We start from the raw sequence: 23,111 nt of genomic DNA on the forward strand, positions 1-23,111 counted from the left end.
CGGGCCGGGGGCCCGCCACGGGGCCGGCAACCCTCGGCGTTGCTCCCGCGCCTCGCTCAGCCAGTGAGCAGGAACCGGTCCGTATGTGGGATCCGAACCCTCGGACGGGAGCGCCGCTGCGCTTCCCAAGTGGCGCACTATCCAGTGCGCCACCGGGCCGGCCCCTTGCACCCACATTTCCTTCCTTCCATTGGTAAAGTTTTCTACATCCCCCCTTTTCCTTTCTCGGGTGTTTTTTGAAGCTCTGGGGGATGCTTCTATTCTTTGGAGATATTCATACTTAAGTGCACATTTCTCATGGCACAGTTTGTAGTTGTTCAGTGTGTCTGTCCTCTCTCAAACATGGCAGAGAACTTGGCCGACATTGACAACCTGTTGAACAGCTCTCTCTCTCCCCTCCATGCCACTTTATCATTTTAAAATGGCTATCTAGAGCAGCTCTCCTGAGAGCCACATATGTAATTTTAAATTTTGTAGTAGCCAGTTAAAAAAGCAAAAAGAAATAGTGAAAAATTTGAATAATATATTTTCTTAAACTCATATCTATAATATTATATCAACATGAAGAAATAATTAATGAGATATTTTATATTCTTTATTTACACAAGTTTTTGAAGTCCAGTTTGTATTAGGATACTTCAAAAAAGTTCGTAGAAAAATGGAATTAAAAATCATATGAATCCTTCCATGAACATTTTGAAGTACCCTTGTGTTTTACACTTCATCATACCACAATTGAGACTAGCAATATTTCAAGTGCTCAATAGCTACATATGGGTAGTGGCTACCATATTGGATGGCTCAGGTCTAGAGTTTTTATTTTTACATTTTTTAATACACAAAAATTACCTATAATTATTAATTATGGTCTACATACAAAGATACTTCAAAAAGTCCTTGGACAAGTTGAAATTAAAGATAATACGCATCCTTCCATGAACTTTCTGAAGACCCCCTCATATATAGATATATACACACAAATTCACCAACGAATCTGTCCATTCTTGTGCTCACTGTCATGCCTTTGCTCTGGTCTTGCTTTTATTTTTTGCTGAAGCACCTCGTTTGTCGTTCTTTTAGTGAGGGATTGTTAGATATAAAATTTCAAATGTCTGTAAGTCAGAAATGTTCTATATCGCCCTCATTCTTGAATGATAATTTGGCTGATTATAATCCTATGTTGACAGTAACTTCCCACAAGGATTTTCTCTTGCCTTCAAGCAGTGGGCCTGGTTCCTGTCCCCTGCCTTGCACAGAGCACTTTTAGTGCTCTTTATCTTTAAGGAACTGAATTCCAGAGTCTTCTGCCCACAGCTTCAGCCTTACTTATTGCATTATACTTCTCTTCAGTTTCTGATCTGTACTGATGCTTATCTTATTTTTGAACTAGCTATAGCTTTTAGTATTCCATTTTACATTTTATCTATCATTAACAAGGGTTGTGTCAAAGCATGAGCTGACAGAACCATCTTGTCCAGAAATCAACAACTTCACTGAAGTGGAATTTGCATCTGTGGTATCTTTTCTTTTACAATTTCTGTTTTTACATTCTTGGTATATAGGAAAGATAATGATTTTTGTACACAAGTTTGTAATTACATGGCTTCCTTTCTAATTAGTTCTGTTCATTTTTAAAGTTAATTTTGTTGGCAAAAGGTAAAATAATTTTATCTTCCTCTGTTCAGATATGATTTTCATAATTTCCTTTTTTAATTTTATTGCATGTTAGTTAATAGTGGTGATAGGTAACACCCATGTCTTGTCCCTGACTTTAAAGACTTATCTAATGTCTAATCATCAACTATGATAGTGGAAGCAGATCCAAAATAAATATTCTTGATTATGTTAAGGGAGTATCCTTTTATTTCCCATTTATTGTCTTTAAGACAAATAGGAAATGACTGTTAAATTCTTTTAATATCTTTTAGTTTCCCTTAAGATAGTCATATGTTTTGACTTATTATTGTGTTAATGTATATTGATTTCTTAAGATTGAATCATCCTTCATTCCTGGAATAAACCTTATTTTGTCATGGAGTATTATTCTTTTAATATATTGCCGGATTCCATTGCTAGTATTTTAGTTAAAATTTTAGATTAAAATGACAAGTGATATTAACTTGTAGTTTTTCTTTCTGCATTTTCTTAGGTTTTGGTTTGAGAGTTATGCAGACTTTATAAAATTAACTGGGAAGTTTTCCATCTTTTCATATGCTCTGAGAAAGTTTAAATAGCATGGGGAATTATCTGTTCCTTGAAAGTTTGAAAGAACTCATCTGTGAAACCATCAGATTATTGTTTCTAAATTGTTATTTTTACATTGTGCATCTTCTGTTTCAGAAGTGGTTTTTAATGGTGGTAGTCATTTAAGCAGACTTGTGACAGTTATTCAAGCTTAGCCTATGTTTGTCTGGTGGGATGCCCAGTGCCATCGATTCATGCCTCCACGCCTCCATCCTTGAGCTCTCATTTACATGATATTTTAAGACTCTTTAAGGAAGACTGTATGAGTGTATATTCAGACACCTGCCCATATGACCATGTCTCTCCATCATGCATGAAAGGGAATTTTCCTGGGAATGATCCTTCAGCCACAACTTCTCCTTTTCAAAGCTATGTGGACTTTCCTTCTGGCACTTGGTACTGCAGCATAGATTCTAAAGCAGTCTGATGTTTATTACTGTGAAGACGATCTGTTTTTTTAAAAGATATGGTATTTCTAGATCTTGAGAAAATTTTTCACCTGCTAATTAAAAAATTCTAAGATGTGATTAGACTTAGGTCTCTGCTTATTGATTTTTGCCTAGAATGTGATTTATTCTTTGAATGTGCATTCCCATCTTTTTTTGCTTTTAATGTATTTAACTTATTTATGTATATATTTACACATATATAAATGTATATTTACATATATAAAAAACTATTCAATTCCCGACTTCATTACTCATGAGAATTAATCCTTAGTCTTGATTGTTCATTTGCATTACAGTTATTTCAGGGCTTTTACTCTTCAATAGACTCTGGTCTAGGTATGTGTACATAACTTGTAATTTCTGTCATAAATTTCTGCTCCTAGATTTTCCCTCTATATTCTGGTTTGATTTGCTGACATATTTTTAGTTTCTTTCTTATCTCATCCATATTTCTCTTGACCTCATCTTGTTATCCTTTTATCTTTTTTATGTTTTTTTCTTAAGAATGCTTGCCTCTGTTTTTACATTCTTTTGAGAGTACCAGAAAGTTTTATGAATTCGTTTCCTGAATCTTGTATTTAATAACTTTCAGAAGTATGCTCTGCTCCTGAGTCTTTAGATTGTCTTCTTTCCTCTCATTCTGCTGTTTCTTTTCTTTTTCACAGACCCGTGTTGGCTTGTCTTCGCTACTCTGGGTCTCTGTGAGTAAGAGCTGTGCTGGCTCAGAGCTTGCGACAGATTCTGAGGACTGCTCCTAGCACTCGCCAACACCCCTCTTCAGGTCCGGTGTCCTGGGTGCTCAGCCTGTGGTAGACAGCTCTGGTCTTCTCTTCTCAGCCTCCCTCCCTGCCCCACTTCTTTTAGGGACTGCCCACCCTTCTTCTGGGAGCTGACTCCCCCTACTTCACCCATAGGGCCAGGTTTATCCCACGTGGTGGCCCCAACTCCAGGCCAATTTTAGGGCACCCAACAGAGACAAAGCCATTCACTCTTTTCTGGGAATTTTGAAATTAGAAAGACAAGGAGATAGTTGTTTCTCTCTGGTCAGCTAAGGCTGTAAGGTTTTCGGTCATGTGGATTGGAGAAGTGGAGAAAGCCACTCCAGAGAGAAAAAGAGATGAATAAAGCAGATAAACAGGAAAAACATAGATGAGAAGGGATTTGTAAGTATGGAAAGGGGGAAGCTAAAAGAACTTTTGGGTGTTAGACTAGAATTGGAAGTGTCATAACAAACATATATACATATACACATATGTATATATATATATATATATATAAAATGTCCAGCCAAATATAAATAAAGATGATTATAGATGTTGTATTAGTCTGTTTCCATTGCTTATAACAAAATTATCTGGAACTGGGTGATTTATAAAGACAATGAAGTTTATTGCTTACAGTTTCTGAGGCTGGAAAGTCCAAAGTCCATCTGGTGGTGGTGACAGTGACCCAAGGGTCTCACATTGTAAGATGGTGGAAGCAGAGAGAGCAGAGAGAGAGACACAGACTCTTCTCTTCTTTTAAAATTCTCAAGGTTCAGCATACGAAAGTCAATAAATGTGATACATCACATCAACAAACTCAAAGACAAAGACCATATGATTATCTCAATAGATGCTGAAAAAGCATTTGACAAAATTCGACATCCCTTATGATAAAGACTCTCAACAAATTAGGTACAGAAGGAAAATATCTCAACACAATAAAAGCCATTTATGACAAGGCCACTGCCAGTATCATTCTGAATGGGGAAAAACTGAAAGGTTTTCCTTTAAGAATAGGAACAAGAGAAGGATGACCACTCTCACTACTCCTATTTAATGTAGTACTGGAGGTACTAGCCCGAGCATTCAGGCAAGAGAAAGAAATAAAGGGAATCCAGATTGGAAAAGATGAAGTCAAACTTTTGCTGTTTGCAGATGACATGATATTATATATAGAAAAACCTAAAGACTCTATCAAAAAACTCCTAGAGCTGGTTAATAACTCCAGTAATGTTGCAGGATACAAAATAAATGCCCCCAAATCAGTTGCATTTATGTACTCAAATAATGAGCCAACAGAAAGAGAAATAAAGAAAGCCCATTTACAGTTGTCACACACAAAAATAAAATAGCTAGGGATCAATTTAACCAAGAATGTGAAAGATCTCTACAATGAGAACTACAAATCACTTCTGAAAGAAATTAAAGAAGACACAAAAAGATGGAAAGATATTCCATGCTCTTGGATTGGAAGAATTAGCATTGTAAAAATGTCTGTACTAACCAAAGCAATTTACAGATTCAATACAATCCCCATCAGAATACCAATAACATTCTTCACAGAAATGGAAAAAAAACAATCTTACCTTTCATATGGAACAACAAAAGACCCCGAATGGCCAAAGCAATCCCAAGCAAAAAAAATAAAGCCGAAGGCATAACACTACCTGACTTCAAATTATATTACAAAGCTATTGTAACCAAAACAGCATGGTAGTGGTATAAAAATAGACATTTAGGCCAGTGGAGCAGAATCGAGAACCCAGAAATCACTCCTCAGGCTTACAGCCACCTGATATTGGACAAAGGCAACAAAAATCTACATTTGGGAAAAGACTGCCTCTTCAACAAGTGGTGCTGGGAAAACTGGTTATCCATATGCAGAAGAATGAAACTAGATATGCACCTCTCACCATACAGTAAAATCAACTCAAAATGGATAAAAGAATTAAGTATAAGACCCAAAACTGTAAAATTACTAAGGGAAAATATAAGTGAAACAATTCAGCAACTAGGTCTGGGCATAGACTTTATGGACATGAGCCCAAATGCACAGCAGCAAAGGAAAAAATAAACACATGGGACTATATCAAACTAAAAAGCTTCTGCACAGCAAAGGAAACAATCAAGAAAGTGAAATGACAACCTACAGAGTGGGAGAAAATTTTTGCTAAATATGCATCCGACAAAGGATTAATATCCAGAATATACAAGGAACTCAAGCAATTACATAGTAAAAAAAACAAATAACCCTATTAAAAATGGGCAAAGGAGCTGATAGACATTTTTCAAAGGAAGACATACAAACGGCCAACAGGTACATGAAAAAATGCTCAACATCACTAGTCATCAGTGAAATGCAAATTAAAACTACACTGAGATACCACCTCACCCCAGTTAGACTGGCTATAATCAAAAAGACAGTGAATAACAAATGTTGGCGAAGATGTGGAGAGAAGGGAATGCTCTTATATTGTTGGTGGGACTGTAAATCAGTACAACCACTATGGAAAACAGTATGGAGTTTTCTCAAACAACTGCAGATAGATCTTCCATACAATCCAGCAATCCCACTTCTGGGTATATACTCAGAAGAATGGAAATCATCGTGTTGAAGGGATACCTGCACTTCCATGTTCCTTGCAGCTGTTTATAATAGCCATACATGGAACCAACCTAAATGTCCATTGATGGATGATTGGATAAGGAAACTGTGGCTTATATACACCATGGAATACTACTCAGCCATAAAAAAGAATGAAATTCTCCCATTTGCAACAACATGGATGAGCCTGGAGAAACTTACGTTGAGTGAAATAAGCAAAGCACAGAGGGATAAATACTGCATGTGCTCACTCATATGTGGGAGCTAAGAAAGAAGGAAGGAAAGAAAGACCACAGTGGTGCACTGGACTTGCAGAAGGAGAGAACATTCTTTGGGCTACAAAGTGAAGTGGGTGTGAAAGGGGGAGGGGGAGGGAGGTTGGGGTTAATTAGGTGGGGGACACAGGGTACAAATGCTATTTGTGGAAATGGGTATGCTGCCAGTATGAATCTGGCCATCACATCTTGGGCCCGAGTGGTAACAATCAGCCATGTATCTCATGAATATTCATAACCAATAAAATAATATATATATTTTAAAAATGAATAAATAAATACCTAAAAAAAAAAAAGACCCACACCCCTGACCACCATTTTTTTTTTTTTTGTCCTTTTTGTGACCGGCTGCACCACGCTCAGCCAGTGAGTGCTGTGACCGCACCGATCATCCCTATATAGGATCCGAACTCGCGGCAGGAGGGCCGCTACGCTCCCAGCGCCGCACTCTCCCGAGTGCGCCACGGGCTTGGCCCATGACCACCATTTTTAATCCATTCACTACTGCATGGTCCTACAATCCAATCACCTCTTCAAGGCTCCACCTTCCAATTACCATAATAGGATCTCCCACCCTCTTAACAGCCACAGTAGTCTCAACATTCAGACTCTAAGTTTTTACTTTAACTTCCTATTTTCAGCATGGAATTTTCCCCACCCCATCTGTGCCTCAGTGTTCTGTGGAACTGAGGCCCTAAGTTTTACCATTTTTAGGCAACAAGTGTCTGCTTTTCTGCCAGGGTCAGGGAAGGAGCAATTGCTCAGGGACGTCTGGAGGTCTCAGAAACTCTCAGGCTTTTCACCAGTTTTCAGCCTTCCCCGCCCCTACCGGCACTATCGGGTGCTCTGTGCCCTTCAGTGGGTTGCTTTTCATATGTCTCCATTTTCTCTTAGTATTTATCTTTTTCCAGACCACTAAGCCATGTACACGGTCATCCATCTCCTTTCCAGCTTCCAACATTTTGTTGTTATTCTGTTTCTCACCAGATCTGTTGGTCTTCTTGGGGAGGAATTAGAGAATAATATGTGTGCTCATTCTCCATCTCTGACCAGGAATCTTTAGGATCTATATTCTCTAGTTTATAGCTCCTTTCACAGTGAAGACCTTATGCACATGTACAGGCTTACGCACGTTGTGGAGAAGGCAACATTTGTTTAGGCAAGGTCGATCACTGCCACTGTCGTGGTTTCTTCTGAGGTGCTAGAAGCTCAGAGAGCCAAGTGGTGAGCTGTGTGGCATAGATTAAGAATTAAGGTTACTTTATTTTTGTGGAAAATATTTTGTTAATTTCAAGAAGTGTACAGACTTTTCTAAGGCCCTTTTTTATCAAAACATAATTGATTATACATATTTGTGGGGTACAGAGTGGGCTATAAGTATTTGTGTAGGATACGTGATGATCAAATCAGGAGAGGTGGCGTATTTGTCATTACAAAACATACTTATTCTTTGGGTCCATTAGCCAGTTTCTCTCTAACCCACCTCCCTCTCCTCTTTTCCCCATCTAATAACTAGTTCTGTTCTCTCCTTCTGAAAGTTCAACGTATGATTGTGTTCTTTCTTTCATTTATTGTTTAGCTCCTACTTATGAGTGAGGACATGTCGTATCTCTCTTTCTGTGCCTGGCTTATTTCACTTAACATAATTTTCTCCAGGATTACCCATGCTACTGTGAATGATAGAATTTCATTCCTTTTTATGGCTGAGTAGTATTCCATTGTGTGTGTTATGTATACCAAATTTTCCATATCCAGTTCTGTTGGTGACCATTTAGGTTGGTTCCAACTCTTGGCTATTGTAAATAGAGCTGTGATAAACATGGGAGTGCAGGTGTCCCTCTATGTGATGACTTCCATTCCTTTGGGTATATATCCAGCAGTGGGATTGCTGGATCGTAGGGCAGTTCTATCTGTAGTTCTTTGAGAAGCCTCCATATTGTTTTCCGTAATGGCTGTGCTAATTTAAGGTCCCACCAACAGTGTAGGAGGGTTCCCCTTTCTCCACATCCTCATCAGCATTTTTTATTCTCTGTCTTTTTAATGATAGCCAGTCTAACTGGGATGAGATGATATCTCAATGTGGTTTTGATTTACATTTCCTTGATGATTAGTGATGTTGAGCATTTTTTCATGTACCTGTTGGCCATTTGTATGTCTTTCTTTGAGAAATGTCTATTCAGTTCCTTTGCCCACTTTAAGATCATATATGTATATATTTCTTACTGTTAAGTTGTTGAGTGTCTTCCTTGTATATTCTGGGTATTAATCTCTTGCTGATGCATAATTTGCAAATATTTTCTCCCTCTCTGTAGGTTGTCTTTTCACTCTGTTGATTGTTAAGGCCCTATTTTGAAAGAAAGTACATGCATATTTTTGTTAAAGCAAGGGGTAACAGTTTTCTGAGCCTGGATTATAAGAGCCACCTTGCACCTGGAAATAGCTCTCTCTTTCCCCTCGTGGAGTTATGGTGCCATCTACAAATAACATCTTTTGAATTCTTTGGTAGATAAGGAGAGGGGTTTCTGGTTAACCTCACCACAGCAATGGTGTTGAGGAGAAGGTCTGGGGAGCCTGGTAGTTGTTCTCAACCCACCCGGTCCTCTCACCAGGTTCTTGGCTCCACCACAGGAAGGAATTCAAGGGCAGAGTCACAATAGAAAGTGAGAACAGGTTTAAGGTAACAAATAAGAGATACAGATTTCACAGAGAGAATGTGGCCTAGCTCCAGAGACTGGGTAGGGCCTGCACTAAGTTTAATATAAAAGTAAGAAATATACTTATAAAGTTTAGTGCAGCCAATGCCAGCTGGCTCAAGAGGGTGAGCAGCTGGTTGCTGAAAGTAAGTTTGATACAAAAGAAAGAAATACACACCTCAGCTGGGGAAGTGCAGGTTGGCCCCAGGAAAGTGAGAAACAACCCCACCTTCTGCTGGGATTCCACTTTTATAGCTTTGCTATCTAATACAAATTCATGCTATCTAATGAATATTCAACCAAGGGGGTGGTGGTTCCCTGTTATGTAACATAGTCTTGCACATGCTCAGTTGGTCTCCTTTTGGAGCATGTTCATTGATCAAAGCCTATCACATGCACTGAACATATTCAAGAATATTCTGTGCTCCTTATTACCTCTAGTGGAAGGTCATTCAGCTACCAGGGTTCTATAACCCTTCTCGACTGAGCATGCCCAGCCACTGGATTTGCATAAGCCAGCCTCCCTAAGGTCTCTATTTCCCTTCATTGGTTCAGAAAATAAGTCTAACTAGCAACAGTAGCTTTCCTCTAGGTGAGGGCCTGGAGAAGAGGCCTGAGACCTCAGGGAGTGGCTTAAAACCCAGAGGTGTGTCCTGAAACCTGAACCTAGGGAAACCGAGCAATGCCTATTTCAGCAATAACCAAATATATTAAATAATAAAGTCCCACAATTTAGCATGTTTTCCCACAGGGTGCTTTTGTTCTCCTGAAGTGTGGTTGTCTCCTCTCTCATTGTCTGGTTTTTGGGTAGACCCAACCAATTGAATAGTTGGAAAAAAACAATCCTGTATGGGCCCCTCTAACAGGGCATCTCCTGTTTTGCTCCTTGCCTGCAACAAGTTACTTACGGGAACTACACTTCCTAAGGTGCAGCAGAGTACTTCCAACCCACTCCCCAGTTCCCAGGCTGTTGACTTCCAGGGCCTTGATGTCCTCTGAATAAATATAGAAAGTTGGGAAGAAGGGTTGGGGTGGACGAGAACAGGATCCTTCCCAAAAGTAAACAAGCAAAAAACTGCACTTGGAACTTAGAGGAATGACGTTTATTCCCTGGGTATGAGTGAACTAGGAGGAAGACAATATAAGTTGATATGAAGTTTTTCAATCTTTCTTCAGGAGGTCTTTATTTCATGAAGCAAAATCTAGGATAGGGTTGTCAGAATTTCTTCTGAAAAGGGCCGGCCCGGTGGTGCACTGCTATAGTGCGCCGCTTGGGAAGTGCGGTGGCGCTCCCGCTGAGGGTTCGGATCCCACATACGGACCGGCTGCTCACTGGCTGAGCGAGGTGCGGAGGCAACACCGAGGGTTGCGATCCCGTTGCCGGTCCCGGTCCGGTACGGGTGCGACACTGAGGGTTGCGATCCGTTGCCGGTCACAAAAAAAGACAAAAAAGGAAAAAAAAAAAAAAGAATTTCTTCTGAAAAGTATGGACCATTATGTATGTGTGTAGAAAATACATTTTTAGTCAAAATATTTATCTAAATGTTTCAACTGATAATTTATTTCTTTTAGAAAGAATTATTTCACTGTGTGTCAACCTCATGGAAAAAATGTGGAAAAATTAAGTATCTCACTTCACACACATCCAACTCCCATTCTGCTTCCCTCATTCTCACGTTATTCTTTCTAATCAAAATTCTTTTTAAACCTTCATTTGAGACAGAAACTGATATACAACACTAAACGATTTTAGCAAATGTTAACTGAAAAGTGAAGAAGAGACAAACCAGGTGTACTTTTTGAGTCAGTAAAAATGTTATTAATAGCAAAAGACATTTGCAGTTTGTCAATTTTTTTGCTGGGCGAGAAGCCCACATTCTGGAAAATTGTTCTAGCACGGGGCACGAGGAAGCTGACTCGGAGGAGAGATTTCCCTCGTCCTGCTCCCTTGTCCTGAGGGTTAGTGGTGATTCCTCTAGGCTTGACAGGGCCTCAAGTGAGCAACTCCTGCTGATGTCAGGGCTCAGCCTGTGGAGCAATGTGGGACCCTGGTGTTGCTCTCTGCTGTCCCCTGGGGCAGCTCCCTCTGGGATCCAGCTCAGAAAAGGCCCTTCCAGGCACTGGAGGGCTCTCTAACCCCTTGCTGTGCTCAGCAACCTCAAACTGCTGCTCCGGGCATTCATCTCAGCTCAGGTGAATTAGAGACGTTCCTCTTTTTCAGGCTGTTGGATTCAGACATTGGAACTACAGTATTTGTTCTTACAAAAGAATTTCATCAGTAAGACTCTTTGGGAAAAAAAGGTAATCAAATCATAGTTTTCTGCCTCCATATGATTGTTGAGTCCTCTGCCCAGTTAACGAAGCAACCTTCAAGTTTGCATTATTACTGCCCTTTCAAAATCCAAAGGCACTTAGAAAAAAGCGTTTAATGGCTCATTTCAGCCAGTCCTAAATGTCCTTACAGCGTAAACGTTATTTTTGGCTCAGGGCGGATGCTTTGCCTCTCCTCAGTGCTCTCTGCAGTGTATTCAGGCCCTGCCATCTGCATGTCTGTCAGGGCCCTTCACAGCCCAGCGGCCTCCACCAGCACAACGCCCCGCTTCCAGCTCCCAGCTCCCAGCTCCCAGCCTCCTTCCTCCTCCTCACCGGCTGCTTCAGCGAGCTGAAAGGCTGTGAGCTTTCATGGAGTGGTAGAGCCTCTGTTTTCTCCTTCTAGAGGTTGTGCCTTCCCTACTTGCTGCGATGGGTGCTTGTGGGGAGACACTGAGCTTTCCCTTGGGCGAGGTCACCGGAAGCCCCTCCAGGTGCACGTCCACACCACTGATCTCATTGCTGTTCTGCTTCACCCAAAACAGGCCGGACGCCAGACTGCCACCTGGGTGAGAGCACGAAAAATATTTGCCTTTCCTCTGTCTCTCTCTTCCTTTATAAATTTTAAAATTTCTCTGGTCAAAGTCTGCATGAATGGTAATATTTTGAAGTCAGCATTTCAGATTAGACTATAATGAAATTACCATAGTTGGGGAAATGAATTAAAATCTATTTCAAGTATTTCCTCCGCATTTGGGCAGGTCTGACAAGCCCATTTACAAGAGTTGGGCAAGGACCTATCTGAGTGGATACGTTTGTGCCGACTGTGTGCTTAGACATATATTTGTCCCAATACTCATGTGTGCTTGGACATATCCACTTTCAAGATTTCTTACATGCATCGAGGACTAAATAATGATGATGTCTTTCATTTGTTTGATTCTTTAAAATCTGTACTTGGGGTCTGCTCGGGGGGTCACTCACTGTAAATCTAGGAAGGTAATTCGCCGTTGGCCTCACACCTGTGGGTAAGGAAACCTGCTACTTTTTATCTCCGTGTTATGAACTAATTGGATCTTTAGTAACTTGTTACCACTGATAACTTGCCTAGCACATTAGCTACTCGGAAGCAGGCGGGATGAGAGCCTGGGCTTTGTGATTTCTGGCTTTTACGTTGTGCTGCCAGCCCTCCGGTCCTGGCTTGGTGGCAACCTCTACCCAAAGCCGCAGGCACTTCATACAGTCACACGCCATTTTCACTGCATTGGAAAGTTAACAATAACAAGCCTATAATTGTTTAGGAAGCAAGTTATAAAAGTCATTTAACTCAGGTAATGCTAACAAAGATTCTTTGCTTGGCCAAACTTTAGTCAGGCTTCTGGGCCGCCTTGTAAAATCCACCTTTAGCAAAAGTGAAACACTCGTAAGGCTCGGCCTATGAACCAGACTGACCCCAAAGGACACTTTGTTACTTTTCCACTCCTCAGTCATGAGACCCCCACGGGGCAGATGATTACCCCATGGGCTGCTTTGACAAAATAGACTGAGATAAGAGAGGAAACATATTTACTGAGTTGCAAAACCCCTCCCCAAGGCTTGTTTACTGTAATTGTAAAAATTAAGTTACAGATGAACCTTAAGACCCCTTTAGGAATTCCCGCCTGTGCACAAAGCTTCAAGGTGACTGCAACAATGACCCTCCTGGGACGACAGTGGTGAACACCACCACCATCTTGGACCTACTGAGCCTGCACCCATGATGCAACCAGGAAGGACAGAATGGACCACCTCCGTGACACTGGCCTGTACCCCTTAACACCTTTCCCTATAAAAGACTCTGAACAGCTCCCCTTGGGGGACTAGCTTTACTGTCGCTATCCCCCTTATGCATGTCTATCTACTCGTAATAAAGCATTGCTTGCTTTACTGCTGGGTACATTGTTCATTTCTATGACTTTGGAATCCAAGAGCCTATTTAATCACTGGCAAAAACTGGAAAGCCTCGGGCACCAAAGACTCCAGCCGCAAGAGGCAAGTGGCCACTGGGACTATTTTGCTCCCATGTCTCTGCTGCTGGCAAGTCTCTCCTGGAGTCCCCGGCCTAAATTCTGACAAGGTTATGCTTTATCCTCTTTCCCCCTCCTTTCCCCCTCCTTTCCTTCCTCTTTAAAGTGACTGCTGGACAACTACAGCTTAAATTCCTCTCAATCTGTGAGAAGCTGCTCCCTCTGGCTGGCAGCGGCTTGCCCTGATGGGTAACTACAGAGGTGGGAAGGCCAGTCCTGCACCGTGAAGATCTGGCTTCCGCAGGTTCCTCCTGACGGGGGATTCATGAGAGTGGTGGGGATTCATCCCCACACTGCGCAGTGACTGGAAGTCTGGAAGCCACTAAAACTCTCTCTACCTTTCTCTGATTTTCTGAGCCCTCTCCTGCTGTTTGGTTGGATTGTATCTGCTACTGTGTAGGTGCACCCTGGAGGGCTCCCGGCTATGCTTTGTTTCTCTGACGTAAATCTAGTGGGTACTTTTCTTCTTTGTGCTGACAACAGTGGGGAGAACTGCTTTTATCAATTACTGTATCAGCGGAGTAGGCTGACCCTGCTGATGGGGACTAGGATAAACTGGACCCCACTGCTTCTCTTTTCTCTTTGTTTGCTTGCTTGGTTAGACATTTAGTTGAGTTCCAGTAATCTGAATAAACCTTCCAATCCTTGCACCAAATTTTGGGCTTTCAAGTAGTTTGTTTAGTGCGAGAGGGCAGCCGAGCCTGGTCTGTTGGTGACAAAATGACCCTGGTAAGTCAGTTTGGCCAGACTCCATCTTGATCAGGTTCCTCACCTGCCGCCCTTTCCCACGTGATGTCTGGTCTCCCTGGCCTGTCTTCAACAAAAATCCTGTTAGGTGGGTTTAGACTGACTCCCCGTGACCCCTCATGTCTCCTCTTAGTGATTTTCCATCTGCTGACCCCACACTGTTCCTTGGCTACAAATTCCCACTTGCCCACACTGCATTCTAAGTGGAGCCCTGTCCTCTCTTCCCCATTGAAGACCCCATTGCAGGGGTCCCTATACCTATTGCGATGGTCCTGAGTAAAGTCTTTCTTACTGTGCTTTAACAAGGGGCATTGAATAATTGTTTTTAACAGTCATGGTGCCGTGACTCAGATAGGATCAGATTCACCATCTGACCCCTGGGCCTCTCACCCAGGACCCTAAGTGTAGACCTTTGAAACCTCCATCCTCACTCCTAACTGCTCGATCAGGGGTGCATTGGTGAGTCTGACCCCTGAACCACTGCTCAGGACAAAAGTCTTTTGAAGCCAGTAAGGGCAGATCCTGGTTCTTAGGGGATGGGTATACTTTCTGAAGCCGGATAAGAGTCCCAGGCTTCTTTTGAAGGGTACCCTGAGTTGGAAGGTCTTCTTCCTGGCTCCTTGTTCTGTGTGGACATCATTTCCTGGGCCGGACATCTCTTTTTCTTGCTTCCTTTTCCTGATTGGGGATTATCCTGACTGCGTGGGATAGAAGTCCTCCTTCCTGGCTCTCTGTGAGGCTCTCTGTCCTCTCTGTCCTCTCTACTGGCTTCTGCCTGTCCCCTGGGAACTTCTGCATGGTTTGTCACTTCTTAAACCCCTGATGACTATATGCTCTGCTGACTCTGTCCACCTGGTCAGACACTCCCTCTTCCCACTCTAGCCCCCCATCGGCAGCTCTCAAGGCTCTCAGGGGCCCCCAAAAGCAAATGCCTGAGGCAAAAAAAAAAAAAAAAACTATTTGGAAACTGGGCAAATGAAAAATCTTAAAAACCTTCTCCACAAATATTGGCGAAAAGCTTCAGCCACATTGAGCAGGCAACCGTGACTTGTCCTGTTTTCATCAGAAACACAGTTTGGATGAAAATATAAAGTGGAGACAAACCAGTGAATTTGCATTACTCTGCTTACTGCCTCATGACTAAAGTTTTTGAAATGAAAAACCCTAAGATCTGGTTGCATCTGTCTGTAGGTTTATGTGTGTGTACACGCATGTATGTTTGTAGGTTACATATATGTGATATTTTTCTGCCTCTGATGTTATTACCAACAAAAATACCCAAATTGGCTAAGGGATAAATGAGTATGTGAACACATTAAGTATTCATAAAAGCCTCAGAAAAATAGAAACTGACCTCAATTTCTTTTTAAGTTCACGTGATCTGGGATAATCTATGGCAAAGAAAAGCTAGTTTGAGAATTGTTATTAAAATAAAAATAGGAATGTATTCAGAATTGTCAGCATTAAATATAATACAGCCATTCATTTTTGCCCAGATTTGCTGGTGAGACAAGTTTATGTTGTCTCTGCTAGATGCTTAAGACCATAAAAGTATAAATCCAATGTAGGAGCAGAATGAACAGTAAAAATGTATTGCCTGATGCATGTCAGTTGTGAAAATAAAAATTAAAAAAAGGGTTGTAAAAGGGTTGGGAAAATCTTATATGTGGTTGAAGCTTACTAAGATTAGATGGATTTGTTTATAAGGTTTTAAATCAGTTTTAGTGTGCATCAGTGCAAAAGTAGAATATGGTCTTCTCGGCTAAAATGACAAAATTCACGAAGTACTCGTCTGAGAATGTGAAGGGTCTTCCTTATCTTTTAAGGAAGTGGCCTAGGAAACAAAGATTTTGTGTTTTATGAAGGTAATTTCTTGTGCTTAATGTTGTCTTTTATTAGGTCTTGATTACTTAAGAAAACTGAGTCTTCTCAATATTAATAGGGCTAAGTTTTTGTTCATAACCCTATAACCTTCTGTAATTGCCTCTAAAACCTTTTATTGTCACTTTGGTTAAATGGATAACCAATGTCATATTTAATCAAGTGTTTTAAACCTTTGATATTTTTGACAAACTTACCAAAATCAAATTCTAAATTAAATTTTTTGATTTCAAATTAACTTTGGGATTTTCCAGTTGGGCTCCTAGAAGCCATAAGGGATGTATCTCTCACCTTGTAAAAGAGAGATATTAAGCTATTTAGGCTTAGAATTTGATATGTTAAGTATATGAAAAGCATTGTCAGACAGTAATGCTAACTTTCTTTAAGCTATACTTATGGGTGTGTTATTGATGTGAGTGCCCCCCAAATTGTATGAGATCCCTACAACTCTTATATGTTATCAGTTGCAATTCTTAAAATGCATTAAAAGTTAAAATGTTATATGGCACAGACATAAACAATGTCCTTGTGAGTTGCATTGTTATCATAATGAACTTACATGACATCTTTAACCATGGCCATTCTAAGTCTTGTCCCCTGTTAACCTGTTAATTGTTTATTCTGATGCTTTTGTGAAAGCTTTTATTTTTTGCAACCAACTGCAATCCCAAAGTGTTGTATCTTCAAGGAGATTTATGAAAAGTACTCTGACAAGTACAGGTTTCTGATAACATTAACATGGTATCATTGGGCTGGGTAAGAATTTCTGGAAATCTAGTGAATCTGATGGGTTCATGAAACTGCTATCCCGAGATCAAGCAGAACAGGAACTAATTACATGGGACTGAATAAACTGAGGAAGATAATTTTTAGTGACTTTTTGTTTGAAACATTGCTGGTTTTTGAAATGTTTTGTTTTCCAGATTTAAGGAAACTTTTTTTCTTTTAAGCTGTCTATAGCTTACAGCAATTTGGTATACTTTTGTGAGCAAAAGTTGAAACATTTACTTTTTCTCCCTACCCAATCCCTCTAGAATTCAGAAACTATTCATGAGTGTTCTTATTCTTGTGGCAATACAGTTATTTGCGTAAGTTCAATAAAAATCCATTCTCCTTGTAATGAGACACAATTAGAAACATTGGTTATGGGCTGGCCCGGTGGTGCACTGGAGAGTGCGCCGCTTGGGAGTGTGGCAGCGCTCCCGCCGAGGGTTCGGATCCCATGTGGAGACCGGTTCCCGCTCACTGGCTGAGCGTGGTGCAGGCGCAACACCGAGGGTTGCGATCCCATTGCCGGTCCCTGGTATGGGCATGACACCGAGGGTCGCGATCCCGTTACCGGTCAGTAAAAAAGACAAAAAGGAAAAAAAAAAAAAAAGAAACATTGGTTACATTGCCAAGGCTTTGACTAGAATGTTGTATTTTCAGATATGACCAGACAGCCTTAAAGAACTAAGATTCACTTTATGAAGCCAATAAAACCCTTGGAAAAACAAAAAATTATTCTGATATCTTGAATACGTGGTTCACATGGTTGCCTTACAGGTGGGTAAGGAATGTTACTTGCTTGGCAGGCCCAGGAACCTCAGGATATTTTAGGGACCTGGAGAAGAGAGGTGCCCAAATCTGTGGGTACTGCAGGTAAACTTTGGTGGTGAGTCCTTAGCTTGGCTTTCTAGTATCTAGAGGCTTTTACAAGTCCAGTCTGAGATTTGTTATCAAGAATTTCAGCAAAGCACATTTAAAAAGAGCCCATATCGTGAATCACTATTCTTGTTGCACTTATGTAAATAATCAGGCCAAGTTTTATAAAACTAAACTTATTTTGCAAACAAATTAGTCTTACTTTGATTAGTTTTGGTAGAAATGGGGATGGCTATAGAAAGAAAAATTATGTTTTGGAAAAAGCTATAGTGCACTCAGTATTAGATTCTCGCCCTGTTCATTTTCTTTGATGTTTTGTTATCTAACTGCAATCTGGACTGGCCCTGTTCATTTTCTTTGATGTTTCATTATCTACCTGCAATCAGGACTGGATCCTGAATTCTTCTCATTTATTGCAGTATCTGGCTACAACCCTCCAAACTGATACTTGCTATTTTCTCCCACTCTTCTGGCTTGAAGTCCCTGAATTTAACACTGCTCTTTTGCTGAAGCCCTGCAAGGTGAAGCTGCATGACTTGATATAAATTTCAGAGAAACCACCACAACAGCTCATGAATGGACAACTTTTATGACATCCAAACTTCAAACCAGGAAAATCTGTAGACTGCCCCAGCTTGTCCTCTCTCCACCTGAAGGTGCCCAGGCCCAGCACCTGTACATCTTCTTGACTGGCTGCTCTCTGATCTCAGAAACCGAGTTTATAGTTTGTTCAAGCTATTAGTCTTTGTTTTTCTTTTATTTTCATAGAAACTAAACTCCCCTCATTAAAGGCCTGATGGCTCACATCACCCAGGAGATATCCTCTACTACCAGGTCCCAGCAGAGGTTTTGGCTGGTCCTTAATGGATAAAAGGTGATCGAACAAGAAAATGGACTTACACTGTTCAAAGGAAAGGAGGACGTCCCTTCTCTCCTTGAAAAAGGTGGGGATGACAAAAGTTCTTCACTCAGCCAAATTGTAGTCAGGCTCCTGAACCTTCTCCTGGGCCCAGCTGCACACTTCCTTTAAAACCTAGCTTTAGCAAAGAACCTGCTAAGTCGGTTTAGCCAGAACCCCCCTCCTCAATATCTGATCGGGTTCCTCATCCCCCACCTTCCCCCAGGTGATGTCTGGTCTCCCTGGCCTGTCTTTAGCAAGAATACTGTTAGGTCAGTTTAGAAAGACTTCCCCGACCTCTGTGATGTCTCCTCTTAGTGACTTTCCATCCACTGACCCCACCCTGCTCCTTGTCTGCAAATGTCGACTTGCCCACACTGTATTCAGGGTTGAGCTCAACCTCTCTCCCTCACTGTAGGACCCCATTGGAGTGGTCTCTATACCTACTGTGATCATCCTGAATGAAGTCTTCCTTACTGTGCTTTCACTAGTGTCATTGAATAATTTATTTCTTTAACAATGCTTGCTAATTATGTGTAAAAATAGTTTAAATTGGTTAATACTGTCTAGTGCAATGAAGTTGTGTATGTTAAAATTTTGCATTGTTGCTTTTTTAAGCAATCTTGCTTCATATAAATTCACTGTTTCTCAGAAGGGTGGTGAATTTGCATTTGGGCTAGTTTCACAAATCACTTCTGGGTTTCTGGATAAATTGCATAAAAAAAATTTACTCAGTGGAATTACCCAGGAGAAATGGCATACATTTAAATTTTTGGATATTTTCTGATTAAAAGCCAGAGAAAGCTAAATGGAGTAGAGTCTAAGAAAAAAAATTAAAAGCCTTGATTGCCCTTACTGTTACATTAAGGCATTCAAGTCCTGAGGCACCTCAGTGACACCAGGGTGACCAGGGAAACAGTGGGACACTTGCTGGAAGCTGGACCTAATTTCCCCTGGGTCCTCTTTCCTTATCCTTCTGGCTGGAAGGATGTTCTCCACAGACAGGCTGTAGTGCCTGAGTTTGCTGCAGTTGGCAGTTACCACTCCCCCCTAAGTACATTTTCTAATTTCCTAGGCTTAGATGGAGATTGGAGGGACGTTGGTTCTGTCTAAAGGCAGAATGAGGGAATTGAAAAGTCTGCTGGGAAGACAGTGCTCCTGAGACAGAGTCAGCGGTGGCTGCGAGTGCTCCTTGGGAAGTGCTTCTCGACCACGCAGGGCTGCATGTGGGGTCAGATGCACCCCGGCCTGTGGCAGCAGGGCGCTCATTCAGCCTGGGGCTCTGTCTGACCCTCTGCTCCAGAGTCGCCAGGAGAGAGGGCACCCGTGTCACCTCGTTTCCCAAGGAGAAAACAGTGGAGCTGCAGGAGGTGAAAGGTTAAACACTGGTGTCAAAAAAGTGAAGGGAATTGGGGGGGGGTAGGTCAGCAGGGAGGTTGGGGAAAAGGTGGGGGGAGGCGAGAGCCATGGCATGCCTGTCCCAGAGTTGAGAGAAAACAGATGGACCAATCCCCCCAGCCCTAGACCTTACATTTGCGTGTTGGTGGTTGCGATTAGATCTCATGCCTGCGTCAGCTTCTTCGAGTTTGGCATTTGTGTCAATGCAACAGCATTCTACGCCAGAACCTTTGCAGAAGAGGATCTTGTTTAACCATCCTGATCCTGACTTTGGCTCCTCTAGAAATACCCTGCTTTTGGAATTGCTTTCAGTATTGGGGTGCAGCTGTTCGTATTGCCCTAATGTTTGCAAATTTTCCTATACTAAGTGTAGGCTTAATTTTTGGAAAAATCCTCAAGTCAATCACAATAAAATTTGAAAAAGGTAGAGAATGAAGCTGGGACCCATTGAAAGTGAACCCCCTTGAAAACATGGGGTTACTAGAAAGTAATGCATGTGCTGTCTTTGTGTTCCTCCTATATATATATATATATATATATGTATATATTTAAATCATCCCCAAATAACTTTTCTAATTGTTAATACATCTGGGGTAAGAGTGTAGCTTCTCAAAGTGAGTGGTCATTTTGTAGGGCCCAATTAACTTCTAGAGTATTTGTTTAGAAAGAGGCTGTTTTCTTCCCCATCACCACATCCTCCCTGATGGACTCTTCCTCGAGAGCTGGAGAGAGGCTCTGCTCATGCGCAACTCAGGAGAAAGAACCCAGTGCCCTCTTGGACTGCATCGGTTCATTGCCAGGATCCTCCTCGGAGGAATTCTGCCGCCTGGGTCAAGTGGAGAAAGCACACTTTGTTCGGGGAGTGAGATGGAGGCAGAGATGCCCATCAGGGGACCGAGCTAGGACTAAGTCCACTCTGTGGTTACATGTTGATTTATTTATTTGGCAATAACTGGATTTAAGACTCCCTACTTTGGCATATATTTTCTTACCTTTAAAGCAGAAAAAAAGGAGGATTTCTTTTTTTGTTCAACCCAACACTATAGGGATGACAAAAATTTGGGGAGCTCAAAGAGGAAAAAGAGAGAAAGAAGCAGAAATCCTAAGGAAGGACTGGCAAGAAAAAGTGGGAAAGGAAACAGAAAAAGAAAAGAAAAGAAGAAAAGAGAAAGAAGAGAGGGAGAAAGCAAAGGGCGGACAGGAGGCAGGAAGAGAGAGCAGAGGAGAAAATGACTCGCCAGACGAGCGGTCGGGGTGGGCCTGCAAGCCTCTAACGCAGCTGGGGAGACACGGCAAGACTTCTACTGGAAAATCTTCGGGGGCCTGTTTTCTCAGATGTCCTGGGGACACATCGCAAGGCCTGGAGGACGGCAGCAAGTGTGGTGCTGCTCTTGGGCTGGAAGGAGGGGAGCGGATCCTCTCAGAAGCAGAGAGCAGCGGTTGGGCCCAGGCTCTGCTCACAGGGGTGCATTTGCAAGTGTCTCACGGGGCATGAAACCGCCCTGGACACATAAACTCATGCACATAAGTTTTAAAACACGTTATGATTTTATTTGTTATAGGACAAAATATTTAAAAATCACTATGAAAACAATCAAGATAGGAAACACAACCCTAACACCACCAGGCGGGACCCATGGGTGCCCCTCCCCAGCTCTCATCTCATGACATAGTGATCCCTCTCTGCGAGGACCCCGTTGATCTGGGAGGGGCCTTCGGCTTCACAGCTGGCACACCATCTCATAGCACCATGTGTTCTCAACCCCAAACAGAGTCGGGCATCTCACACATAGTCTGACACTGGGATGGAATATTTAAAGTTAGACTCTTCTGGAAAGTCACTGATGGATCCACTTCCACATGTAGGCCTCAGCCATAGACTTGCTTTGCCCTCACAGGGATAAGGTCCCTGTGCCCTCACAGGAAGGAGGTCCCTGTCCCCTCACAGAATATGGGCCCTAGTCCCCCACTAGGGAGGAGGTCCTGGTCCCCTCACAGAAGGGATGTCCTTGTCCTCTCACAGAGAGGAGGTGCTAGTCCCCACACAGGGAGGAGGCCCTGGCCCCTCTACAGGGAGGAGGTCCCTTTCACCCGACGACGGTGTGGTGGTCCCGGTCCCCTCACAGGAGCTGAAAGCTTGCGGTTTGTGTCTAGACCCGGAGTCGAGGTTTGCCCCAGGGCTTATCCATTTCTTTTTCCTTTATTTCTCAAAGTGGAGAAACCTCAGCACCCGAAGGGGAGCGTCCCTGGGCAGTCCTCCTTCCACTTGGTGACATGACTGGGGCTGCTCTGTCACAGCCAGGGAGGAAGAGAAGCTGGGAAGAGGTGGGGGGCTGGGCTGGGAACCGCTAACAAGTGCAAGCATGTCCGGGTCCCCGCGTGCCCCCGCTGCCCCGGCGCCTCTCACCGCCCCATGCGCTGGTAAAGCAGGGTGTAATCTCGCCTCCAAACACAGAATTACAGAAAACGGGGACGGGGGTGGGGGGGAGGCCTGAAAAGAATAATTAATTTCTGGTTCCTCATGCAAATCCTTTGGCCAGTCATTTAAGGTTCAGAGCAGGACCAATTCAGCTCCTTGTGCAAATTCCAAACTGAAGGCGTTTAGAAAAGAAGAGGGAGCGAGAGGAGAGAAATTGAATGGATTTACTTTTCTAAGCACCAGAATTAACAAAGGTTCCATTTTCCACAGTTATGGGTCCGGCTAGACAGCCCTCCCTGGCGAGCTCTCCAAACACATGTGCTGGCCTGTTGAAAAGGCCTCAGTGTTGACTGACAGATAATTGAAGTGACAAATTGTTTCATTGTATTTGGCAGGGAGAGTGCTGTATTAGATAATTATGGGGAACAGAGGAGCTGCGGGGTCTCAGGTCACAAGACATGCCTGACCCTATTTTCTGAAAACTCTGAATGGAGCCCTTGGTCCCCAAGGACCCGAGTGTGGGCTGCCTCTCTTTTCGTTGTGGTTAAGTTTTTCTTCCCGTCCCCCTCACCCCTCCCCCCTCCCCAGCCACCCGCCTCTGCTCCCCACCCCTCCCCCTTTCCGATTTAATGATTAAGAGCTAAAGAGCATGGAGACCTCCAGAGCAGAGGACAGGCCCTGCTCCCACCCACCTCCCCCACCCCGCTCCTTGCCCTTT

This window comes from Galeopterus variegatus, unplaced genomic scaffold (assembly GCF_000696425.1).
Source record: "Galeopterus variegatus unplaced genomic scaffold, G_variegatus-3.0.2 Scaffold438, whole genome shotgun sequence".
NCBI classification, from domain to species: Eukaryota; Metazoa; Chordata; class Mammalia; order Dermoptera; family Cynocephalidae; genus Galeopterus; species Galeopterus variegatus.